Source organism: Eurosta solidaginis, chromosome 3, assembly GCF_040869045.1.
Source record: "Eurosta solidaginis isolate ZX-2024a chromosome 3, ASM4086904v1, whole genome shotgun sequence".
NCBI lineage: Eukaryota > Metazoa > Arthropoda > Insecta > Diptera > Tephritidae > Eurosta > Eurosta solidaginis.
In genome coordinates, this window is record NC_090321.1 from 172,237,963 (window position 1) to 172,256,817 (window position 18,855).

The 18,855-nt window shown below is 36.3% G+C and overlaps 1 protein-coding gene across 3 annotated transcripts in view; it reads left to right on the plus strand.

The window, feature by feature from the left end:
* Window positions 1–13,405, plus strand: part of sano (serrano) — an 821,182-nt gene extending 807,777 nt beyond the window's left edge. For all 3 annotated transcript variants that reach the window (XM_067773883.1, XM_067773881.1, XM_067773880.1), the window contains one exon: window positions 13,086–13,405. The gene's annotated coding sequence lies outside the window, so the exon portion shown is untranslated. The remainder of the gene's footprint in view (window positions 1–13,085) is intronic.
* The last annotated feature ends 5,450 nt before the right edge of the window (window positions 13,406–18,855 follow it).

Here is an 18,855-nt window from a genome sequence, read left to right on the forward strand (position 1 = left end):
TGGTTGAGAAATACAAAATTGAATCTCCATTAATTAAATCTCTATTTTTAACAATGTCTTACGCGTTTTTCTCAAAACATCAAATGTGCACATTCATGACTTTGGCATTGGACCGACGATATGTGTAGCTGCTAACACGAAAATAGCTCTGAAAATGATCGGAGAATTTTAAAAGTTACAAGAGAGAAATGTTTTTTGGTATATTTAGAACAAACTTCAGTGAATTGTGTAACTGGAACCATGAAAACCAATCTTCAAAGCGCTCTCGAAAATTTGATAATTCTTTAAATATCTGCATGAAAATATTATTAGAATTTTTAAAATCAATTATTCTCTAACAAAGTACAAGATAAAAATGACTCAAAACTTGCATTCATTTTTGGCAATTCTTTTTTCGATGGGTATTTTAGATAGTATAAATCATAACTAGCGAAAAGTAAAATAACCACCAAAGATTGCAAACAACCATTATTTGTCAAATCAGAAAAAGGTATCCAGTACTCGTAAAGTTCGATATGCTCGCCCAGGACAGAGGCAACTGTACAAGGCACTAATAGGTTAGGGCTTTTTAACAAGAGCTTGTTGGTGTTTTATATCGATTTATTATAGAAAGCAAATTGTTATCGCCGAGTCATTCGCTTCTTATTGTTTTCTTATCGACGGGCGACAGGTAAGTGAAATTATGTTGAAATTTTATCGCTGTCAGTTTCACAAGATTTAATGATGAGCTGCACAGGCTTTATACAGCCATCAACATAGCCCAGCGATTTAAAACACAGTGGCTAGGCAAGCTAAGCCATCTTGTACTAACAAAAAGCTCCGGCCAAGAAGGTGTTCTTATCGGAACCCACCTACCCAAGCAGAAGGCTCGAAGGACTAGATTGAAAATGATTTGAATTTCATTAGTGTTGCCATAAAAAATCGACCTCTTTTCGAAAATAAATTGATAGCACGCCAATTGGTAACACTCCGGTAACGAATTGATAAGAAATTGATAGCTTTTCGACAAATCGTCGATAAATTTTCAAGAGCTAATCGCTAACTCTTACATAACATTCTCATAACAAATAGATAACTTTTCGATTACAAATTGATAACGTTTTGACACTTACATAACAAATGGATAACTATTCGATAACTTTTTAATAGCATATCAATAACTGTTCGATGTATTTTCGATAACTCTTCGATAATTCATCAATAAATTTTCAATAAGTCGGCGATAAAAAATCGCTAAATCAGCTATAAGCTTTGTTGTCCATAGCTAATTTTTATACAAATCGATAGCTTGCATATACCTCGTCGATAGCACAACTTTAAAAAACCGACAACCCATCGATAAGAAATGTTTACACGCCCATAACCCGTCGATAGCAAACCTATAACTTATCGATAACAAACTGTGAACACTTCCATAAAAAATTGATAACACCCCGTCCCATTTAGGTTTCGCCTTCGGTTTTGACTTTTAGTCTATTCTTTCAGCTCCCCTGCTTTCCTTTCTATTAATTGCGTTGCCTCTATTTTTTGTCTGATTTTGCTTTACCACATACATACATTGTTATGCTACGGTCTGACTACACTTACACTTACATCCTGTATTCCCCCTACAGTATACCAATTCTGCACACTACGCCTATATTGATGAGTCTAGTCTACTACTTCCAAAGACGAGGCTTATGCTTACACTTATCTTATACTTGCGCTTCGGTTTCCCCTCTAGAGCATACCAATCCCACACACCACGCCTACACCTACAATTTGTATTCCCCCATACAGCATACCACTTGCAAAGGCTAAGCTCATGCTTACACTTACCTCACTAACCTTATGCCTTAGTCGGACCTGCTTCGCATGCGCATTCCTCTGCGCTCCCCTTCGGCATGCATCAATCGCGCCATCACTAGAAACACCATTTCAGTCCAGCAGTCCAATAATATGTGCCTCTGCACATTAGTGGAACTATATTCCTAATGGAGGGTTCCTCTCCAAAAAGTCTGTGTACAGAGAGTCTTTCGCCGTGAAAACGAGGACAATGAAATATTACGTGCTCTGCGTTTTCAAATTCGGTGGGACAGTGTGGACAGAGAGGATCCTCCTTTATCCTACGCTTATGTGGATGCTCCTGGAAACCGCCGTGCCCACTCAATATCAGCGTGAGGTGGTAGTTAAGTTTGCCGTGCTTGCGCTCCTACCATTCCGCTATACTCCGAATTAACATGAAGGACCAGCGCGGTTTGCTCGATTCTTCTTATTATCACCCAAATATTGTTCGTGGCCTTGCGATTTTCTTGGTGTCTTTAGATCGTCGGCCGATTCCAATGCCATACAGATCGGCCATTTCACTTGACAGTAGATCTACTGGGAGTCCGATAAGCACATGCTATTCGTATTGCAGTAATACGGCAGGCTGCTAGTATATCTTTTTAGTGGGTCATTTTTAGATCCGTGCCTTACTGGTGCTGCATTTAATATTATCGAGCTAGTTACGCGTAATAATAACTGACGGTTAGCATCGCCTGGGCCGCCGATGTTAGGTATTATTCGCATTTAGGCTACACGAAGTCTAGAAACTTTCCCACCGCTCTTAAGTGCTCCTTAAAAGTTAGTTTTGAGTCAATGTTCACTCCTAAATATTGAAGAAAGGCTTTGAATATTTATGGGGTATTCCATCCCATTTCGACCAATTTTGAACCCGACCCCTTTAGAATTGGCTGAAATTTTTTCTTCTTTTTCTAGCTTACGAAAGACGTTTTTCAGAATTTTTTCAAATGTTTCATCCAACTTAAAAAAAGTTATGAATTTTTAAAAAACACCGTTTTTGTTTTCAAAATGCTATAACTTTTTCAAAAATTGACCGTTTGGGATCTTTTTTTTTTAATTTGTTTTTAAATGTACTTTTCGGAAAAAATACAAGTTTTTTTTAATTTTTCAGTTTTTCGAGATTTTTCGAATTTTACCATTTTTTTTTTTTCCATTAAAAAACTTCAATCAATTCTGCAATCATTCCCACTAATCCCGAGGTGGGCCGATTTTTTTTTTTTATTTAATTGAAAAAAAATCGAAATGGGATGGAATACCCCTTATATATTATAATATAATATATTATATTGGGACGAATATTAGCAACACCAAGGCATACTATCATCTCTAAGCAGTCACTTGTATCTACATAAACAAATCAATCATTATGTCTACACATCTGTACATACAAGAAGCAGAGAGATATGCACAAACACATGCATATATTTGAGATGCTCGCAAAAATATGCAATCATCGGTCGAAGTATCACTCACATATACACGCGCATATGAGAAGCTATAAACGTGCATCTGTAGTTTATAGCGGGTGAGTTTATAGCTGGTAAACAAGTAGTAAATTCTAGAAGGAGAAACGCCTAGAAATATGCAAACGAGGAAACCGAAGAGTATAAAAGCAGAACCAGCTGAGGCATGGGCAATCAGTTTGATTTGAGCACGCTATTGGTTGCGAAGTATAAGTGTTATTGTAAAGTCTTCTAATAAAGACCATTTTGCATTATTGAAAATTGGAGTTATTTTATTCAACAGTTTAGCGATACGAACGTTAGCAGAAGGTTGCAAATAAGCGGAATTGCACTAAATTCGTTACAATATATTATTTGATAGTATCCTATGGTTAGGACTAACTTATCCACTGTCCGCTTTGAGCTCACCAAAACTATTTCAATCTTATTTCTCCATCTCCAGCTCCAATTTCGCCAGCCATTCTTCCTACGTCGTCATTACATAATGCTTGGAGCAGATACAGCTTCTTGGCCACTGCTACTAAGACTGCTACCGTCATACATCGCATTCCAAAGCTATGACCCTAGAACACAACCCAGAGGAACACCGCCCGTGATTTTGTGCTTTCTTGGTCCCTCATCTGTATCACCTAAATTCTATGCTTGCCCATATATAATACCCCAAATCGGCGGATAAGGAGGTGGTAGATCCCTACATGTTATGTGCAGACGCCGAATGGCATATGAATTTTCACTAAGAAGATTTTCACAGCAGAAATACTTTTAAAGTGCTTGCCAAACCAATGCCAAGTGGCGCTTGCAGAATTTTTTTCTTAACTATTTTTATGTTGCTTTTCCAGGGTCTCCAGTGTGGTAGAATAGCACTCTAATACCAGATCACGGCGGTCACCTTAATGAAGTACAATTTAAAGAAAATTAAAAAACTAACAACACGAACTTCATTATTTGATAAATTATACAATTGCAATTGAAATGTTAACAGAAAGAAATTATTCAAAAATTGGACTTTATTTCAAGTTAATAAGTAATTGCATAACCCTTGTAAGCAAGTTTAATCACAAGCAGAGGCGTCCAACCAAATAGCAAACATTGAAACAAACAGCCACCGTTAGCACAACTTAAAAGTAAATAGTAAAGTTAGAATAGTATTTATAGAGGAAAAACTAAAGCGCAACTGTCATCAAAGTAAATATTGAAAGTTACCGACTGCCACGCTTTATAGAAGGCCGCGTTGGCGTCAGACAGTCACTCCCGACTCCCGCTGTTGTTCGAACAAATGGACATGGAAAATCGAGATTTGCAGACACGATTCATTTTGCAAATTACATTATTCTAAGCATCACGTTTGTGTTTTTTGTTACTCTAAAGTTTGCTATGAATGGTTATTTATTGTTTATGTTGCAGTATTTAAATGTGATGTTGCTGCAATTACTTATAGCAACTTTTTTATTTTCTCGTTTTGCACAGTTTAGTCCCTTCTTTATTTAAAATGCAGATAATGTTTTGATCACTTAATTCCAGTAATTACCAATATTATGCATTTTCTTTAAGGCAATGATCTAATCAGTAGTATAGGTCTGTTACAAGTAACTGCAACTGGGGACTCTCGCCAGGAGTAGTACACTGACATTATGAGATGGTGGTCAAACCGATTCTGCTCTATGGGGTGCTGGTCTGGTGGAAAGCACTGCACATGGCGAGAACCTCCAAAATGTTAGTGGTTTGGGTTTGTCAAGAGCTAAATGTAAGCCGCAAGTTTAAGTTGGCTGATCACTCCAGTGTATTCCAAGCAGAAGTTGCTGCTGTTAAGGATGCGGTGGATGAAATACTATCAGTGCTACTACGGTTAGGGAATTTAACATCTACTCAAGGCCTTGAGTTCAACTATAGTGCAATCGAGAGTGGTCTGGGAGTGCCTGACCCCGCTTGTGATTGTCTCGAACTATTTTATAATTAAGATTATCTGGGTCCCGGGCCATAGTGATATCCCGGGCAACTCTCAAGCGGATCTCTTAACTCGCATCGGTAGAACTGAACCGGATGAACATGGCTGTAGTGATTTCGTGGTTTGCTCCTCCATAGCTGGGCCTCGAGTCAGCTCAGCAAACATTGGGCGGACACCACCCCTTGCATGGTAGCAAGATCGTTCTGGCTGCAAGTGGATGGCAGGAGGTCTGCCGAAATAATTGGGTTCACTAAGGCTCACCTATCAATGGTCATTGGTGTTTTGACAGGGCACTGCCGCATGGTTATCCATGCGGTACTTCTCAATATACTGGAAACTCCATCCTGCTGTAGCTGTAAGAAGGATGATGAGGTGAAGTCATCAAGTCACTTTATGCTTGATTGCCCAGCTTTTGCCAGAACTAGGCGAAAGTACTTAAGTCGCAACTTACTTGGGTCTTCAGAGGATTTATCCAAATTTGAGATCGGTATGATTCGGAAATTTATCGTTGCTACCCAACGATTCTCTAAATAGCTATTATATCTACGTCACCGTTATTTTATTGTACGAGCCGAACCCGTGCGCATCTTGCACAACCAACATAAAAGTCTCTTATCAAATATCAAAAGAAATCAGCTGTTCTATCAAATAAAATTTACGGCTTGCGCCGCCATCTAGCGTATGATAGCAACAGCCGGTAATGCAGTGCAAATATTCACAACAGTGCCATAGTACATAGTATTTGTATGCTCGCAATCGTTTATTTTTAACAAATTATTTTAATAAAATATAGCTAAACAAAAGCACTATCACTAAAATTGCCCAAAGCTCGCTAATAGCCCGAATCTCCATCTTTACAACCAAAACTTTATTTATAGATTTGGATTCCAAATAAGAGCGAAAAAGGAACCCGTACATAAAAACAGCAATTAGAAATAATATATATGATGTGGTATCACAACGGACTTTCATGTTTTCCAAGTGAGCTTTCCTTATCAGGGCTACCATCTAACCTAACCTAACTTCAAATAAATACCCGAGTATGTGCTTTGCTTAAGTTTGTTTATTTGTTTGTTTTGTGCGTTAAGATAGTATGAGTAATTTTCAAGTATATTTTTTCGATATTTTTTGTGGTATTGATTATTTTCTACGTAAAGTTCAGTTCTATTGCTAGGTGATATCAGAGCAACGCTATCAATCACTACGGTAACAAAAAAAATCGTTTTGCAATTTATTTCCAACGATATACCATTTTCACACAGAGAGTTAATGAAATAATTAGTTAAGTTTTCTACATTAAAGGGTTTATTGAACTCAATCTCTTACACAAAATACAAAGCCCTAGTTATAAATTATTGCCTTATTGCCCATGGAATCAAAAATCTAGTCAGTTTTTCCTGGTGCTGCAAATTTTATTGACAATTCAACAAATAACAATGCAAGGTAGATTTGTTCCAAATAACATCGGGACAAAAAAAAAAGTGGTCTATGTATTGAACTAGAGCTAAGTACCTTGGGAAATTCTTAATTCTATTTTCATAATTGTAATCAATATGCAATAAATCAGACAGATTAAGTCAATATTAAAAAGTGGAGTCGCATTTGACAATACTCGCTCCAATAAATTTGAATGTTGCTATGTTTGTATAATGAAACCCAACAGACATTGTGTGACTTTATCTTTCTATCTACCTTCCTCTCCTCCGTCTAACCCTATTCCTCTCTTATTTCATCACCGCTCCGCATTTCTACTTTACCTTAATTGGCTAATTCAGTTTCCGTACCCCTTTCATTATCCGTAAATCTTCCCACTTTTCCTCTTACTCTTCCCGCCCTTGCTCCTATCCAAGTATAACTCTCACTATTACTCTTAATCTTATCCTTATTCTTAATTTTCCTCTTACTTTATCTCAAACCATTATCCTTGTTCTTACTCTCACTCTCCATCTTCCTCTTCTTCTCTTTACTATTCCGACTTCCCTCCAACTTCCTCTACTTTTTCTTCCCATTTCTTCTATTTTCTCTTCTCATTTGAACGGCTCTAATATGGATATATGTCGAATTTGGCTATTTTCCGCACATTACATTACTTAGATAGTAAGTGGTAAATAGTACTAAAAATTTTCTCCACCTACTACTTTAATACTCTTGACCGGATTATGAGTCCGTAAAATTTTTGTTGATGTACTATTGACTTCCCTTATCTCGTTTTATTGCGTAATGTAATTTTCGTACTTATGATTTTTTTGCAAATACCTCGAGCTGAATTGGCAAATCTGATCAAAAATTCGGAATCAGCGCCACGAAATACATACATCTATATGGGGTTGGTCCCATTACAGGCTCGTTTTTTTTTTTGTGTGTCAGTGTAATTTGTGAAAATTTCTTATGTAAGGAATAAAAGGGCGTCAGTGATCGCTTTTATTACTTTAACTAGCTAATGCCCGCTACTTCGTATGCGAGGAATTCCAAACGAAGTCTCATCATTTTGCAGATAAATTTAACAACCAAATACCAATAAAAAAGATTTCGTCACTATAGACGAAAAAAGAGTCAAAACACAGTCGCTTCATTGGGAAGAAAGAAACCGCGTATATGTAAAAAGTATGTCTGAAAATGTCCTGCAACATACAGCTGTCCGTATGAAAAAGTTAGTCCTAAGGTTGATACCAGCGGCTCGAAGTGCCTGTCCTTGCGACTTATTTATCGTCATAAAAAAACACGCGCTCACGGGAAATTGCACGCGTTTGAATTGAAAAGGAAAGTTGTTTGGAATAATGGGTATGCGGGGTATGAAAACTACTTCACCAGCTCCACAGCCCGTGAAAATGTATACTTCTATAATATTATTTTGAAGTGATGTAACTTTAAGGCGGGTTCCATTGCATAACTTTGAAGGAGTTGAGTTTCGAAGCAACATTAGCTGTCTTGGCCAGGCTACAACTCAGGGATGGTGCCGGTCAAGAAATAGGACGGAAAAACAAGAAAGGTTGGAATTAATATTTTAATTTGAATATAAATATCTTTATCTGAAATAAAGATTTAGTACAGTAATTAATACATATATTTGTAGGTTACTTTTTGATGATTCTGGAATCGCCGGTGGGATACGTCCGTACACGTTGATGTTAAAAATCCAAGAAAAAACACAATAACAGAATTTGTTAAGCCCGCTTGCCAGTCGACCTGTTTATGTATTCCTGCGATGTTTATTTGCCTGGTTAACATAAACGGTTCGACTGGCTCTGTTAAAAAATATAAAGCAAATGCGAGGGCGACCCAATATGTTTTAGAGTTTGGGCTGTTGGCCTAAACATTTGCGGAATACCCACTTTCAGAACCATGATATGAGCTGGAAGTCCCGGTGCAGAAAGAGGGTTAACAAATTTCACTGGATAACTGGTAGCACCATTTCTGTCCATAAATATGTTTATTGACCTGTATACCACCTCTTCTTCATGGAATTCTTCCATAAATAAAATAAATTAGTTCTTCTGCTGATGGAACAATCTTACAAAGATCTTCTTGAAGATTTACCACGTCCGAAAATTCTTGCTCACGGGGGTGCAACTTATGTGGGCTCTCGTGTTCTCATATTGTGAAAGCACATTATAAGGTTACCTCTGGTCCACATTTTTGAAGAAGTAAGATATTGAAATATAAGATATCATAAGTTAATACCCCCACCAATACCTTTTTTGATACCTATATGGTGAAAATACATCCATGGGTATTCCTGATCCACTTTTTCATCAGTATCTGTACCTCAACTGTATAGAAATCATAGTTACACTTTTTTGAAATCTTTATATGGAGCTTTCATTTGATATTCATATAGTGCAAACACATTCTAGGGTTACCCGGGTCCATATTTTGGGGTCTAGACCCTAGTGAGCTACCGGATTAAAATGTACCCTGAACCTTTAGTTACAGCTACAGTTTCACAAAGGTGAAAGTCGCATTGAATTCTATGCAGTGGTTTTTGAGTGATGCCCGGTCAAACATACACACAAAGAGACAGAAAAAAATTTTAAAACTGCTGGTTTGGACTCAGTTGCTATACTAATGACCCCTGGCATCTATTTTTCTTTTATATGTTCAATGTACAGACATCGGCCTGTTACAGTTTTGTTATATGTAGGGATTATACCAAAAATTATTTCCATATGAGGAATTCGGTCATAAACTATTTTAAAATATTTATTTTTATTGTCAATTATCGCTTGCAGAGATAGGACAGAATATCGTCCACGCCGCGGTAAAAGCTACTACATCCAACAAAATTGTACAGTGGAACAAAAACCCTCAACTGAATGAAAACGTTGAAATTTTAAAACGTATCAAAAATATGTAGATGTAGCAGCTTTTCTTAATTTTATTTATTTATATTTGGTTTTATTTTTTGCAATTTTTAGGGATCCTGGACATTTGTAGAAGTTAGCAGCTTTTACCGTGGCATTTTTCAAACCCCTTTTATAACATTTGTAGTAATAGTAGTAAAAGTAGCACACGCATATTACCTAATCGGCTCTTAACCGTTTAAACAGTTTTGGACGTCCAATAAGGCTCACCAGTCGCTTCTTCGCTCTGCTAACTGGCACCAGTTGGTATCACCAAAGGAAGCGCAGTAATCTACTTTTATTAAATGAATACAAGGCGCAGTATATATTGGAGAAGATTTAGGCCGAGTTTTTCTTCCGATTTGCCTCGTGGTCCTTTGTTAATTTATCAAATTGGCGGGATTGAATATATATATATATGTATTTCAGAAGCAATAATCGTGCCATGTAAAAGGATAGCACTTAGGCGATTATTACTTTTGAGCCGATTCCGAACGTAAGATGAAAGAGAAGCTTCTCATGGCAGAAATACTCTCGGAGTATTTGCCAAACCACTGCCGAGGGGTCACCCCTTTTAGAATAACACCATCCGGACGCCATCGGCTAAATTCAAATGTTACATACAATTTGTTTGAATTATGTCTTGTCGCGATGCTCATAACATCTTCACACCGCACTAAAAATAAAAGCTCTTAACTCTATAAATTTTCAATTCAGCGAGTGACGTTTTCATTTGGAGAGTTTTTTATTCTGTTGTAAAATTTTTTGGATGGAATTAGAAGCTTCTGTGTTACATAACTAGAGACACGAATTAAGATACGATACCTTATCATGTCGATACTTTAAACATTCGATACCGGTACTTTTCCTATATGGGGATACTTATTGGCATCGAGTATTTCGACCGCAGTATCGTATTGAATTTTTGGTAAAAGGTGGTAGCGTACATGCAAGGAAAGAGCTAATCGACCAAATAGGCTCTTCTATATGTTTGCAACCTCTAATTTGTTCCGCGAAAAGCTGACAACTGTACAATCCAAATTGAAAATTATCATTTTTGTGTCAGAGTTTGACAGCGTCATAAGTTCAGAACATTCCACAAAATTTCTGTAGCATAATTCACCTGTGGCCATACATTCAACTCATCTGTCAGGCGAAGCAACATAATAAAGCGTTTTATATAAATCCGATATTACATAGATCGCTTTGCCCAGTGCTACCTTTGAGAGATGAGTTAAATTTACCGTTAAGATACGGTCTTGCTACATAAAATTTGTAGAACGTAAAACGAATGGAAATGTTATGAGCTTTTATGGTCGCTTGGTACATTACGCCTTATTGCAACATGTATTTTGCACATCCAAAAATATATTGAGATCTCAGCGACATCCCCCCCCCCCCCCCCCGCTCTCCCCCAAAGGTCCCGAAATTTTATTTTTCAAATACTTTACAGGACAAAAATGAAATATCCAAAGAAAACAAATATTCAAATGTTCAATAGTTGAAGTATTTGAAAAATAAAATTTTGTATGGAAAATCTTCAAGTCCAAGGTGTGGAAATGAAAATATCTACATCAATACTGCGGGCCATTTTTTTCTCAACGGAATATCATAGAGAGTAAAATTTTGCGTATGTGGTTTTCCTTGCGTGCAAAAATGTGCTCCAGAATAATTTTTTTGCACGGTTTTTGCAACAATTTTAAAAATAGAAATTTATTTCACAGAAATAAAAAATGTGCTCTTAAAGAATTTTTGATATACAAGCAAATTGGTGTTTGAATTGTCGGTAAAAGTCTAGTTGTTGGGTCGACTGCTAATACGCTACCAAAAATATCGAGAGAGGTGTCAAAAGACGCGTATTGACCAACAACAACAATAATTCGAAGACGCAAAAGAAAAATTTTATCTCTTCCGGGAGATATTTGCAGTTGAATTTGGCTATTTTCATGTGGTTGTTGTAATGTTGTTGTACCCATAAAAAAATTTTAAACATACGTTTTTTGCGCGGATATAGTTTTGGTCTCTAAACCGGTGTTGCACCCACCCAGGGTATTTTTTATAAGCGCGGCCGAAGGCCGCCAAAGCAGAAAGTGGTTCTGCGCAAAAATACTATGGATACCACCCACGGTTTCGGAGGGACCCGCGGGTCATTTTTCGGTTTTTGTTTAATATCTTTTGAAGGAGTTCAAATTTTTTTTCCGCCTTCGGATTATTAATACTGAGGTCAATACGCGTCGTTTGACACCTATCTCGATATTTTTGGTAGCGTATTAGCAATCGACCCCTCAACTAGACTTTTACCGAATTGTCAAAATCGGTGGAGCCTATCGGCTGCTATTCAACTTTAAAAGAAAAAGGACAAAGAAAATTCAAATGGCGATAATTAAGGATACAGTATTTTTTGGAAAAATCGGAGACGAGCATTTGTTTGTATTATCGATAGCTATCAAATAATATCTTTGTTGCTCAAAAATAAATTATGACGTTTTTCGGTGATCACTTTCAGAAATTTTCACTCTTTGTCTTTAAACATATCATTTATTTACATTGTTATTATTACATTGTTTTATTAAAATTATATAAGTATGAAATGTACACACCCAGTGATGATAAAAGTACCAAATAAAAAATACAAAAAGTATTTAAAAACAGAATACATACATACTTTCGAAAATACTTTGAAACCGAAAGCTTACATTTTGGTATTATTAAGCGCTGTACGCAGATCAAAAGAAACATTTTGCATTTTTCTTTAGCATGAAAATAGCAGTAGGCACAGAATTTTGGCATTTCACGATGCATGGCAATTTATACATGAATACCGCTTTTATAAAAATAAAACAAAATTTATGAAACTTTTTGATACCATATCCCCCCACAGCCAAGCTCATGATCCGCCACTGATTACAGTGCGCAAGAAAAAAGTTGGTAAAACCAACCGAATTACGGTCAATTCATTCGAAATTTCTGTCAATTTGTATTCATCGCAAAAAGCTGTTGAAATCGAATCAACAAAAAAGTTTCAATCATATGTTAGCCATAGCTCTGTTAACTTTACAATTATAGCTAGAACCCTAAGATAACAATGAAAACTGTTAAAATAACAGATTTCCGTTAGCATAAGAAAAACACTGAAAGCTGTAGATATGAAAGAGATTTATGTGGCACCATGGCCTTAGTTAGGAACAAAGTGGCGGGCGCCGTGAGCGGAAGTTTCTCTTTAAAATAAGCTGGTTCTTTGACATAACATAGACAGTTGTGCGGTGTTGAAATGACCAATAAAATCAGTTCTTTAACTGAAAAATAAATAGGATTATTAGTTGTTGTTAATTTGAAGCACACAGTCTCTCTTCTGTTAAAATAACATGGGGTCAATTTTACTAAATTATTTCAAAAACAACAAACCTGATTCATTGATTTTACTAGGTTTATTAATTTCGGTTCATATGTAGTTTATAATTTTTTAAATATTTTCAACTAAAAATTAATTGTATTCTTATTTTACTCTTTCAGCTTTCGATCCGATTAAGAAAACACATGGAAACCCCTCAGCTTTCTTTTCATCAACCTTTAAGTCAATTAGTGGGTGAAATATTATATTAATAATATATATTTGTAAAACAAATTTTAAAAAAGTTGCATTAGTGAAAAATAAGAATTTCAACAGAGGTTTTTAAATACAACTGATTAAGTGGAAAGCTTTAAACCTGCAATATTTATCACATTAAATTAAACTGTGCCTCTTAATAAATTATTAAAAACGTTTTAAATATATTAATATCTTAAAATCCATATCGTTTTACGTGTAGTATAGCCAAAATAATTGAAAATTTAGATTAGATCTTCGAAATTTCAATAAATAAATTCACAATACTCTTTGCTTTGGACAAAATCTACGGCGGAGAATTGAGAAGACGAAAATAAAGTTTCCTTTTCCCCCCGTACGCGTTGCGACGATTTTACATCTTTCTTAGGGAGTCTGATAATTTTATTTTGAGGACTTAAGGAAGACGGGATAGCATCGAAACACGTAAAAGGAAAATGGAAAGTTTAAATTTTCCTTTTCAATTCTCGGTCGTAAAGCACAATCAAAGCTTAAAGCAAGTTAATTTACAATGCTTAATCAAAGAGAGATGATTTATACTGCAGTTCTTATTATATAGACATATTCAAATATTATTTTCATTATGGCGGATATATGAATGTGCAATATTTTGTATTGTAACGAATTTTCTGCAAATCCTCTTATTTGCAATCCTCTGCTAAGTTCGAATCACTAAACTGTTGAATAAATAACTCCAATATTGAATAATGGAAAAATGGCCTTTATTAAAGTACTTCACAATAACACTTATACTTCGCTACTCGCTGGCTTAATAACCAAACTGATTGATAACTCAAATTAAACTCTACTATTGGCCGCCAGATCGCGTGCTTAATCAATAACTGATGGATAGCTCAACTCAAACTGAATTTCAGCGCCTCTACATCTGTTGCCTTTTATACCCTTTGGTTTCCTCGCTCGCATTTTTCCAGAATCTACTAGTATTGTCCATGAGCTCTCAAACTTCTCAGCTATATGCATGTGTTTACGCATTGACTCTCCGCTGCTCGTATTCGTACATGGTACATATGGGTAGACGCAATTATTTATTCGTTTACGTAGATACATAAAGATTGAATTATTGATGTGAATGTTTATAGTTTACAGTCTCTCGAGTACACATAGGTGTATAAGTAAATGCATCTGTGTGTGACATCTCTCTGGGCTGCCTTATATATGTCTATACTTGATTTGATTATTGATCGTCCCGATCAGACAAATCTCTCGATCTAAACGCTGCTAGCATCGCCAAATGTACCACTCTTCTACTCCGTGGTTTCTCAATGCTTTGTATGCGGTAGATGGTATCACTGATCTTCTTCACAACCTTGTACGGGCCTTCCCAACTGCACCGAAATTTGGATTTTCCGCCGGTGAGGGTTGTATAACAGTACCAAATCTTCCGCCAAGAAACCTTTCGAATTATTGTTCTCATGGTACCTGTGTTTCATCGTACCACTCAATACTCTGGTTCGTTCCTTCACACTCTGTTGTTTGGCCAATGAACTACTTCGTAGAGCTTGCGCTTGACGGATTGGCTTCGCATAATCAGTATCGTTCCCACATTTCACAACAGTAGTGCGCTCTGGCTTGAAACTACCCTCGCATTCTTTCTCGGAAATTCGTTGCTTCGTTTTTCTGCGTCGTTTAGGTTTTTTCAATGCCAGTGTTTCTCTCGCAGGTACTTTTGATTTTGATTTATTTGGCCCATTCGATCTATCAACCTTTGCCTTGACTTTCGTGGTCTTTGTCGAGTATTTTCCACCAGTACCCGATTACTGCTGAACCCTTTTTCCAAAATAAAGTTAAGTGGTATGTCCTGGTTCTTATAGCGCATAATTTTTCTCCGCATATCGATCCTGATGTTATGTTCAACCAAGAAGTCCACTCCCAATATGATTTCATCAACGATTTCCGCCACAACGAATTTGTGTAGAACCATGACTTTCCCAATTAATACCTCACATACCACTTCGCCTTGGACTTGATTATACTCGCCTGTGACCGTACGCAACCTTGCTCCAGGTAATCACTTTACTCTCCTGTAGGCCAAATCAGATCGAATCAAGGAATGAGATGCCCCCGTATCTACAGTCAGTACACGCTCTTTACCATTCACATTGCCTCTGATAGTAAGACTGCTTGATTTCCTTCCAATCTCCGACACAGATATCACAGGACATTCAATAGCCGGGGCAAGCTTTCGTTCTTTACATCCGACATGCTCTTGCTCATTTCCGCCATGACGTGCAATGTGACCTGGGTTACCGCACTTAAAACATTTCATAACTCCGGCATTTTTCTGTTGTGATCCCTTCAGAGCTTCCAAAATTGTATCTACCCACTCTGGCCTTTCTACTTCCACACGATGAGCTTTGTATGCTGGTTTACTCAATAATGACGCCGTTTCCTGAGTCAATACATGGGATACCGTTTCAGAAAATGTTTGCTTTGGGTTCGCGTATGTGGCTCGCTTCGTTTCGACGTCCCGTATGCCATTTATAAAGCTCTGAATCTTCACTCTTTCCGTGTATTCCACGGGTGCATCCGCATTTGCAAGATGAGCCAATCTTTCAATGTCAGAAGCAAACTCCTGCAAAGTCTCGTTAGCTTTTTGGTAGCGGTTTTGCAATTCTATTTGAAATATCTGTTTCCTGTGTTCGCTTCCGTATCGCCGTTCTACAGCAGCCATCAATGCGTCATAACTGTTCCGTTCGTACTCTGGAATAGTCTGTAATATTTCGGCAGCTGGTCCTTTCAATGCTACGAAGAGTGCGGCAACTTTATCTTCCACATTCCAGTTGTTCACTGCTGCGGTCTTCTCAAACTGTAGCTTAAAGACCTGGAAAGGAACAGAACCGTCAAAGGATGGTGTTTTTGTCTTTGGATTACTCGCTGAAACTGCTGGACGATTTAATTGTAACTGCTCCATACGACCCTTCAAATCATCGACTTCTGCCTGAAATTGAGCGATTTTTGCATCCTGCGCTTCCAGCTTTGATGTTACCCTTGCTTCCTGTGCTTCTAACTGTGAAGACATTTGTGCCACCTGCAATGATAAGCGCTCCTCTTGTTCTTCCATCTTTGATGTTATGCGTGTCTCCTGCGATTCCAGTTGGGATGCCATATATGTCTTCTGTTCTTCCAATTGCGTTTCCATCTTGGATGTAATCTGTGTCGACATTTCTGACATTCGCGTTTCTTGTGCTTCAATCTTCGATGTTATTCCTGTCTCTTGGGATTCCATCTGTGATGACATATACGTTTTCTGTTCTTCTAGTTGAGATGACATATACGTTTTCTGTTCTTCCATCTTGGATGTTAAACGTGTCTCCTGCGATTCCAGCTGAGATGCCACTGTCGATGTTTGAGCAGTTATTGCAGCCAATATCATGTCCAAGTCTGTGCTCGTAACTGTCTGCGATGTTTCGTTTTTCTCTTCAATTTTTGTTCTTGTTTCGTCCCCATCAGGAAAAAAGACAAACTCGTCCACATCAATTCCTTGCGACTCCATTACCTCGCGTAGCCGTGCTTGAAGTTCAATCTTATTGGCAGTTGTATTTAATCCACGGTTCTCCAACTCCTTTTTCAGTTGCTGGATCTTCAATTCACTGAACTTTGCCATGTCCAAGTTGTATTCCCAATCTTCGGAATTTATTCAACAATTCCTCTTCTGACACCAATTGTAACGAATTTTCTGCAAATCCTCTTATTTGCAATCCTCTATTAAGTTCGAATCACTAAACTGTTGAATAAATAACTCCAATACTGAATAATGGAAAAATGGTCTTTATTAAAGTACTTCACAATAACACATACTTCGCTACACGCTGGCTTAATAACCAAACTGATTGATAACTCAAATTAAACTCTACTATTGGCCGCCAGATCGCGTGCTTAATCAATAACTGATGGATAGCTCAACTCAAACTGAATTTCAGCGCCTCTACATCTGTTGCCTTTTATACCCTTTGGTTTCCTCGTTCGCATTTTTTCAGAATCTACTAGTATTGTCCATGAGCTCTCAAACTTCTCGTATTCGTACATGGTACATATGGGTAGACACAATTATTTATTCGTTTATGTAGATACATAAAGATTGAATTATTGATGTGAATGTTTATAGTTTACAGTCTCTCGAGTACACATAGGTGTATAAGTAAATGCATCTGTGTGTGACATCTCTCTGGGCTGCCTTGTATATGTCTATACTTGATTTGATTATTGACGTAAATACTGCTTGGCATGGCCTTAGCATCGCCTTAGTGATGGTATAGCTTAGTGATGCTAATATCCGTGACAGTATTTTAAGAGATTGCCGCTTATTTTTAACGTCACATCACAAAATAACGAAATTTGCATATTCTTATGTTCTTTATAGATATATTACGAACAAAATATTTGAAAAATATACGACCTTAGATATTTTTCCTTTAATATTTGTATCACCACTTAAATCTCAAAACCAATTTTTATTTATATAGACCAACAGCACTGATCTTAAACGTTTAAATCTAATCAGTGTTGTTTTGACTTCGCATTGAATCTTAGAAAGATTCTTTTAGAGGACATTAGCAACATTAGAATTGAATCAACACACAATAAATGAAACTTATAAAAAAAAATTTTTTTTTTTAAAGACGCGAAATCAATAAATCTTTGTGTTAACAAAAAATATTGCGTAAACTGTATGAATACAGCAAGTCTTTAAAATTGTGATTTAATTTTTATGTAAACACTTTAATTCAGAAAGCAAGTTAATGATGGTTTAATTAATTGAAATGTAAGCCAAGCGCAAATGTGGCGTTTGTAATTTTAAAAAAGCTTAAGAAGTTGAGCTCAAAAAATATTGATTAATCATATATAAAATGTATGTCCCATTAGTTTAAGTTTACTATATTTTTTATTGAGAATTTAAACTTTTTTGTCAGTCAAATTTTGATTTTAATTAAAACAAGAAAAAACACACAAAGAAAACTCAAGAAATGTTTTAAAATTAGTTAGATTAATATTAATGAAGAATGTATGCTAAACATAAAGTGATAGAGTGCAATTTTGAAAGGACTCAATCATGAGCCAACTCAATAATGACGACACTCAAAAATGACTCCACTCTATGACAATGCCGTAAAATTGCACTCTAATTGCAACGACTCAAGTTAGTTTAAATTTTTTTGTCTCTTTTTTTCTTTTAAGTAGTACTCTTACTACATACCTACAGTTGAGTAATAGCAACATTTCAAATAAAACTACTACTCATACAAATATAAGGTAACAATGTTATATGGTAGAATGATAAACAGTCAATTTGAAAAAAAAGGAACAGTAATAATATCATAATCAAACAAAACACTAATACGCAATAGGTTTATAGGTACAACATATAAAGCTATGAAAGTCTCGTAAGCCTTATGGCTTATAATCTTAACGGTACTTTTATATTTTTGTATGATATGCCCATACATTCAAAAGTTAAATATTGCATATAACGAAAATGAAAAATATTTCATCATTAAATTAATACAAATAAATAGCGCAAATACAAAAAAAAACACAAAGCATTTTTAGTTAAAACGCAAAAAAGGTAAAATAAAACACAACCAGAAGAGAACAACAAATGAACTCAAACTGCCACAAAATGTGCAAGCATTTTTAATATATCAACAAATATATTTAAAT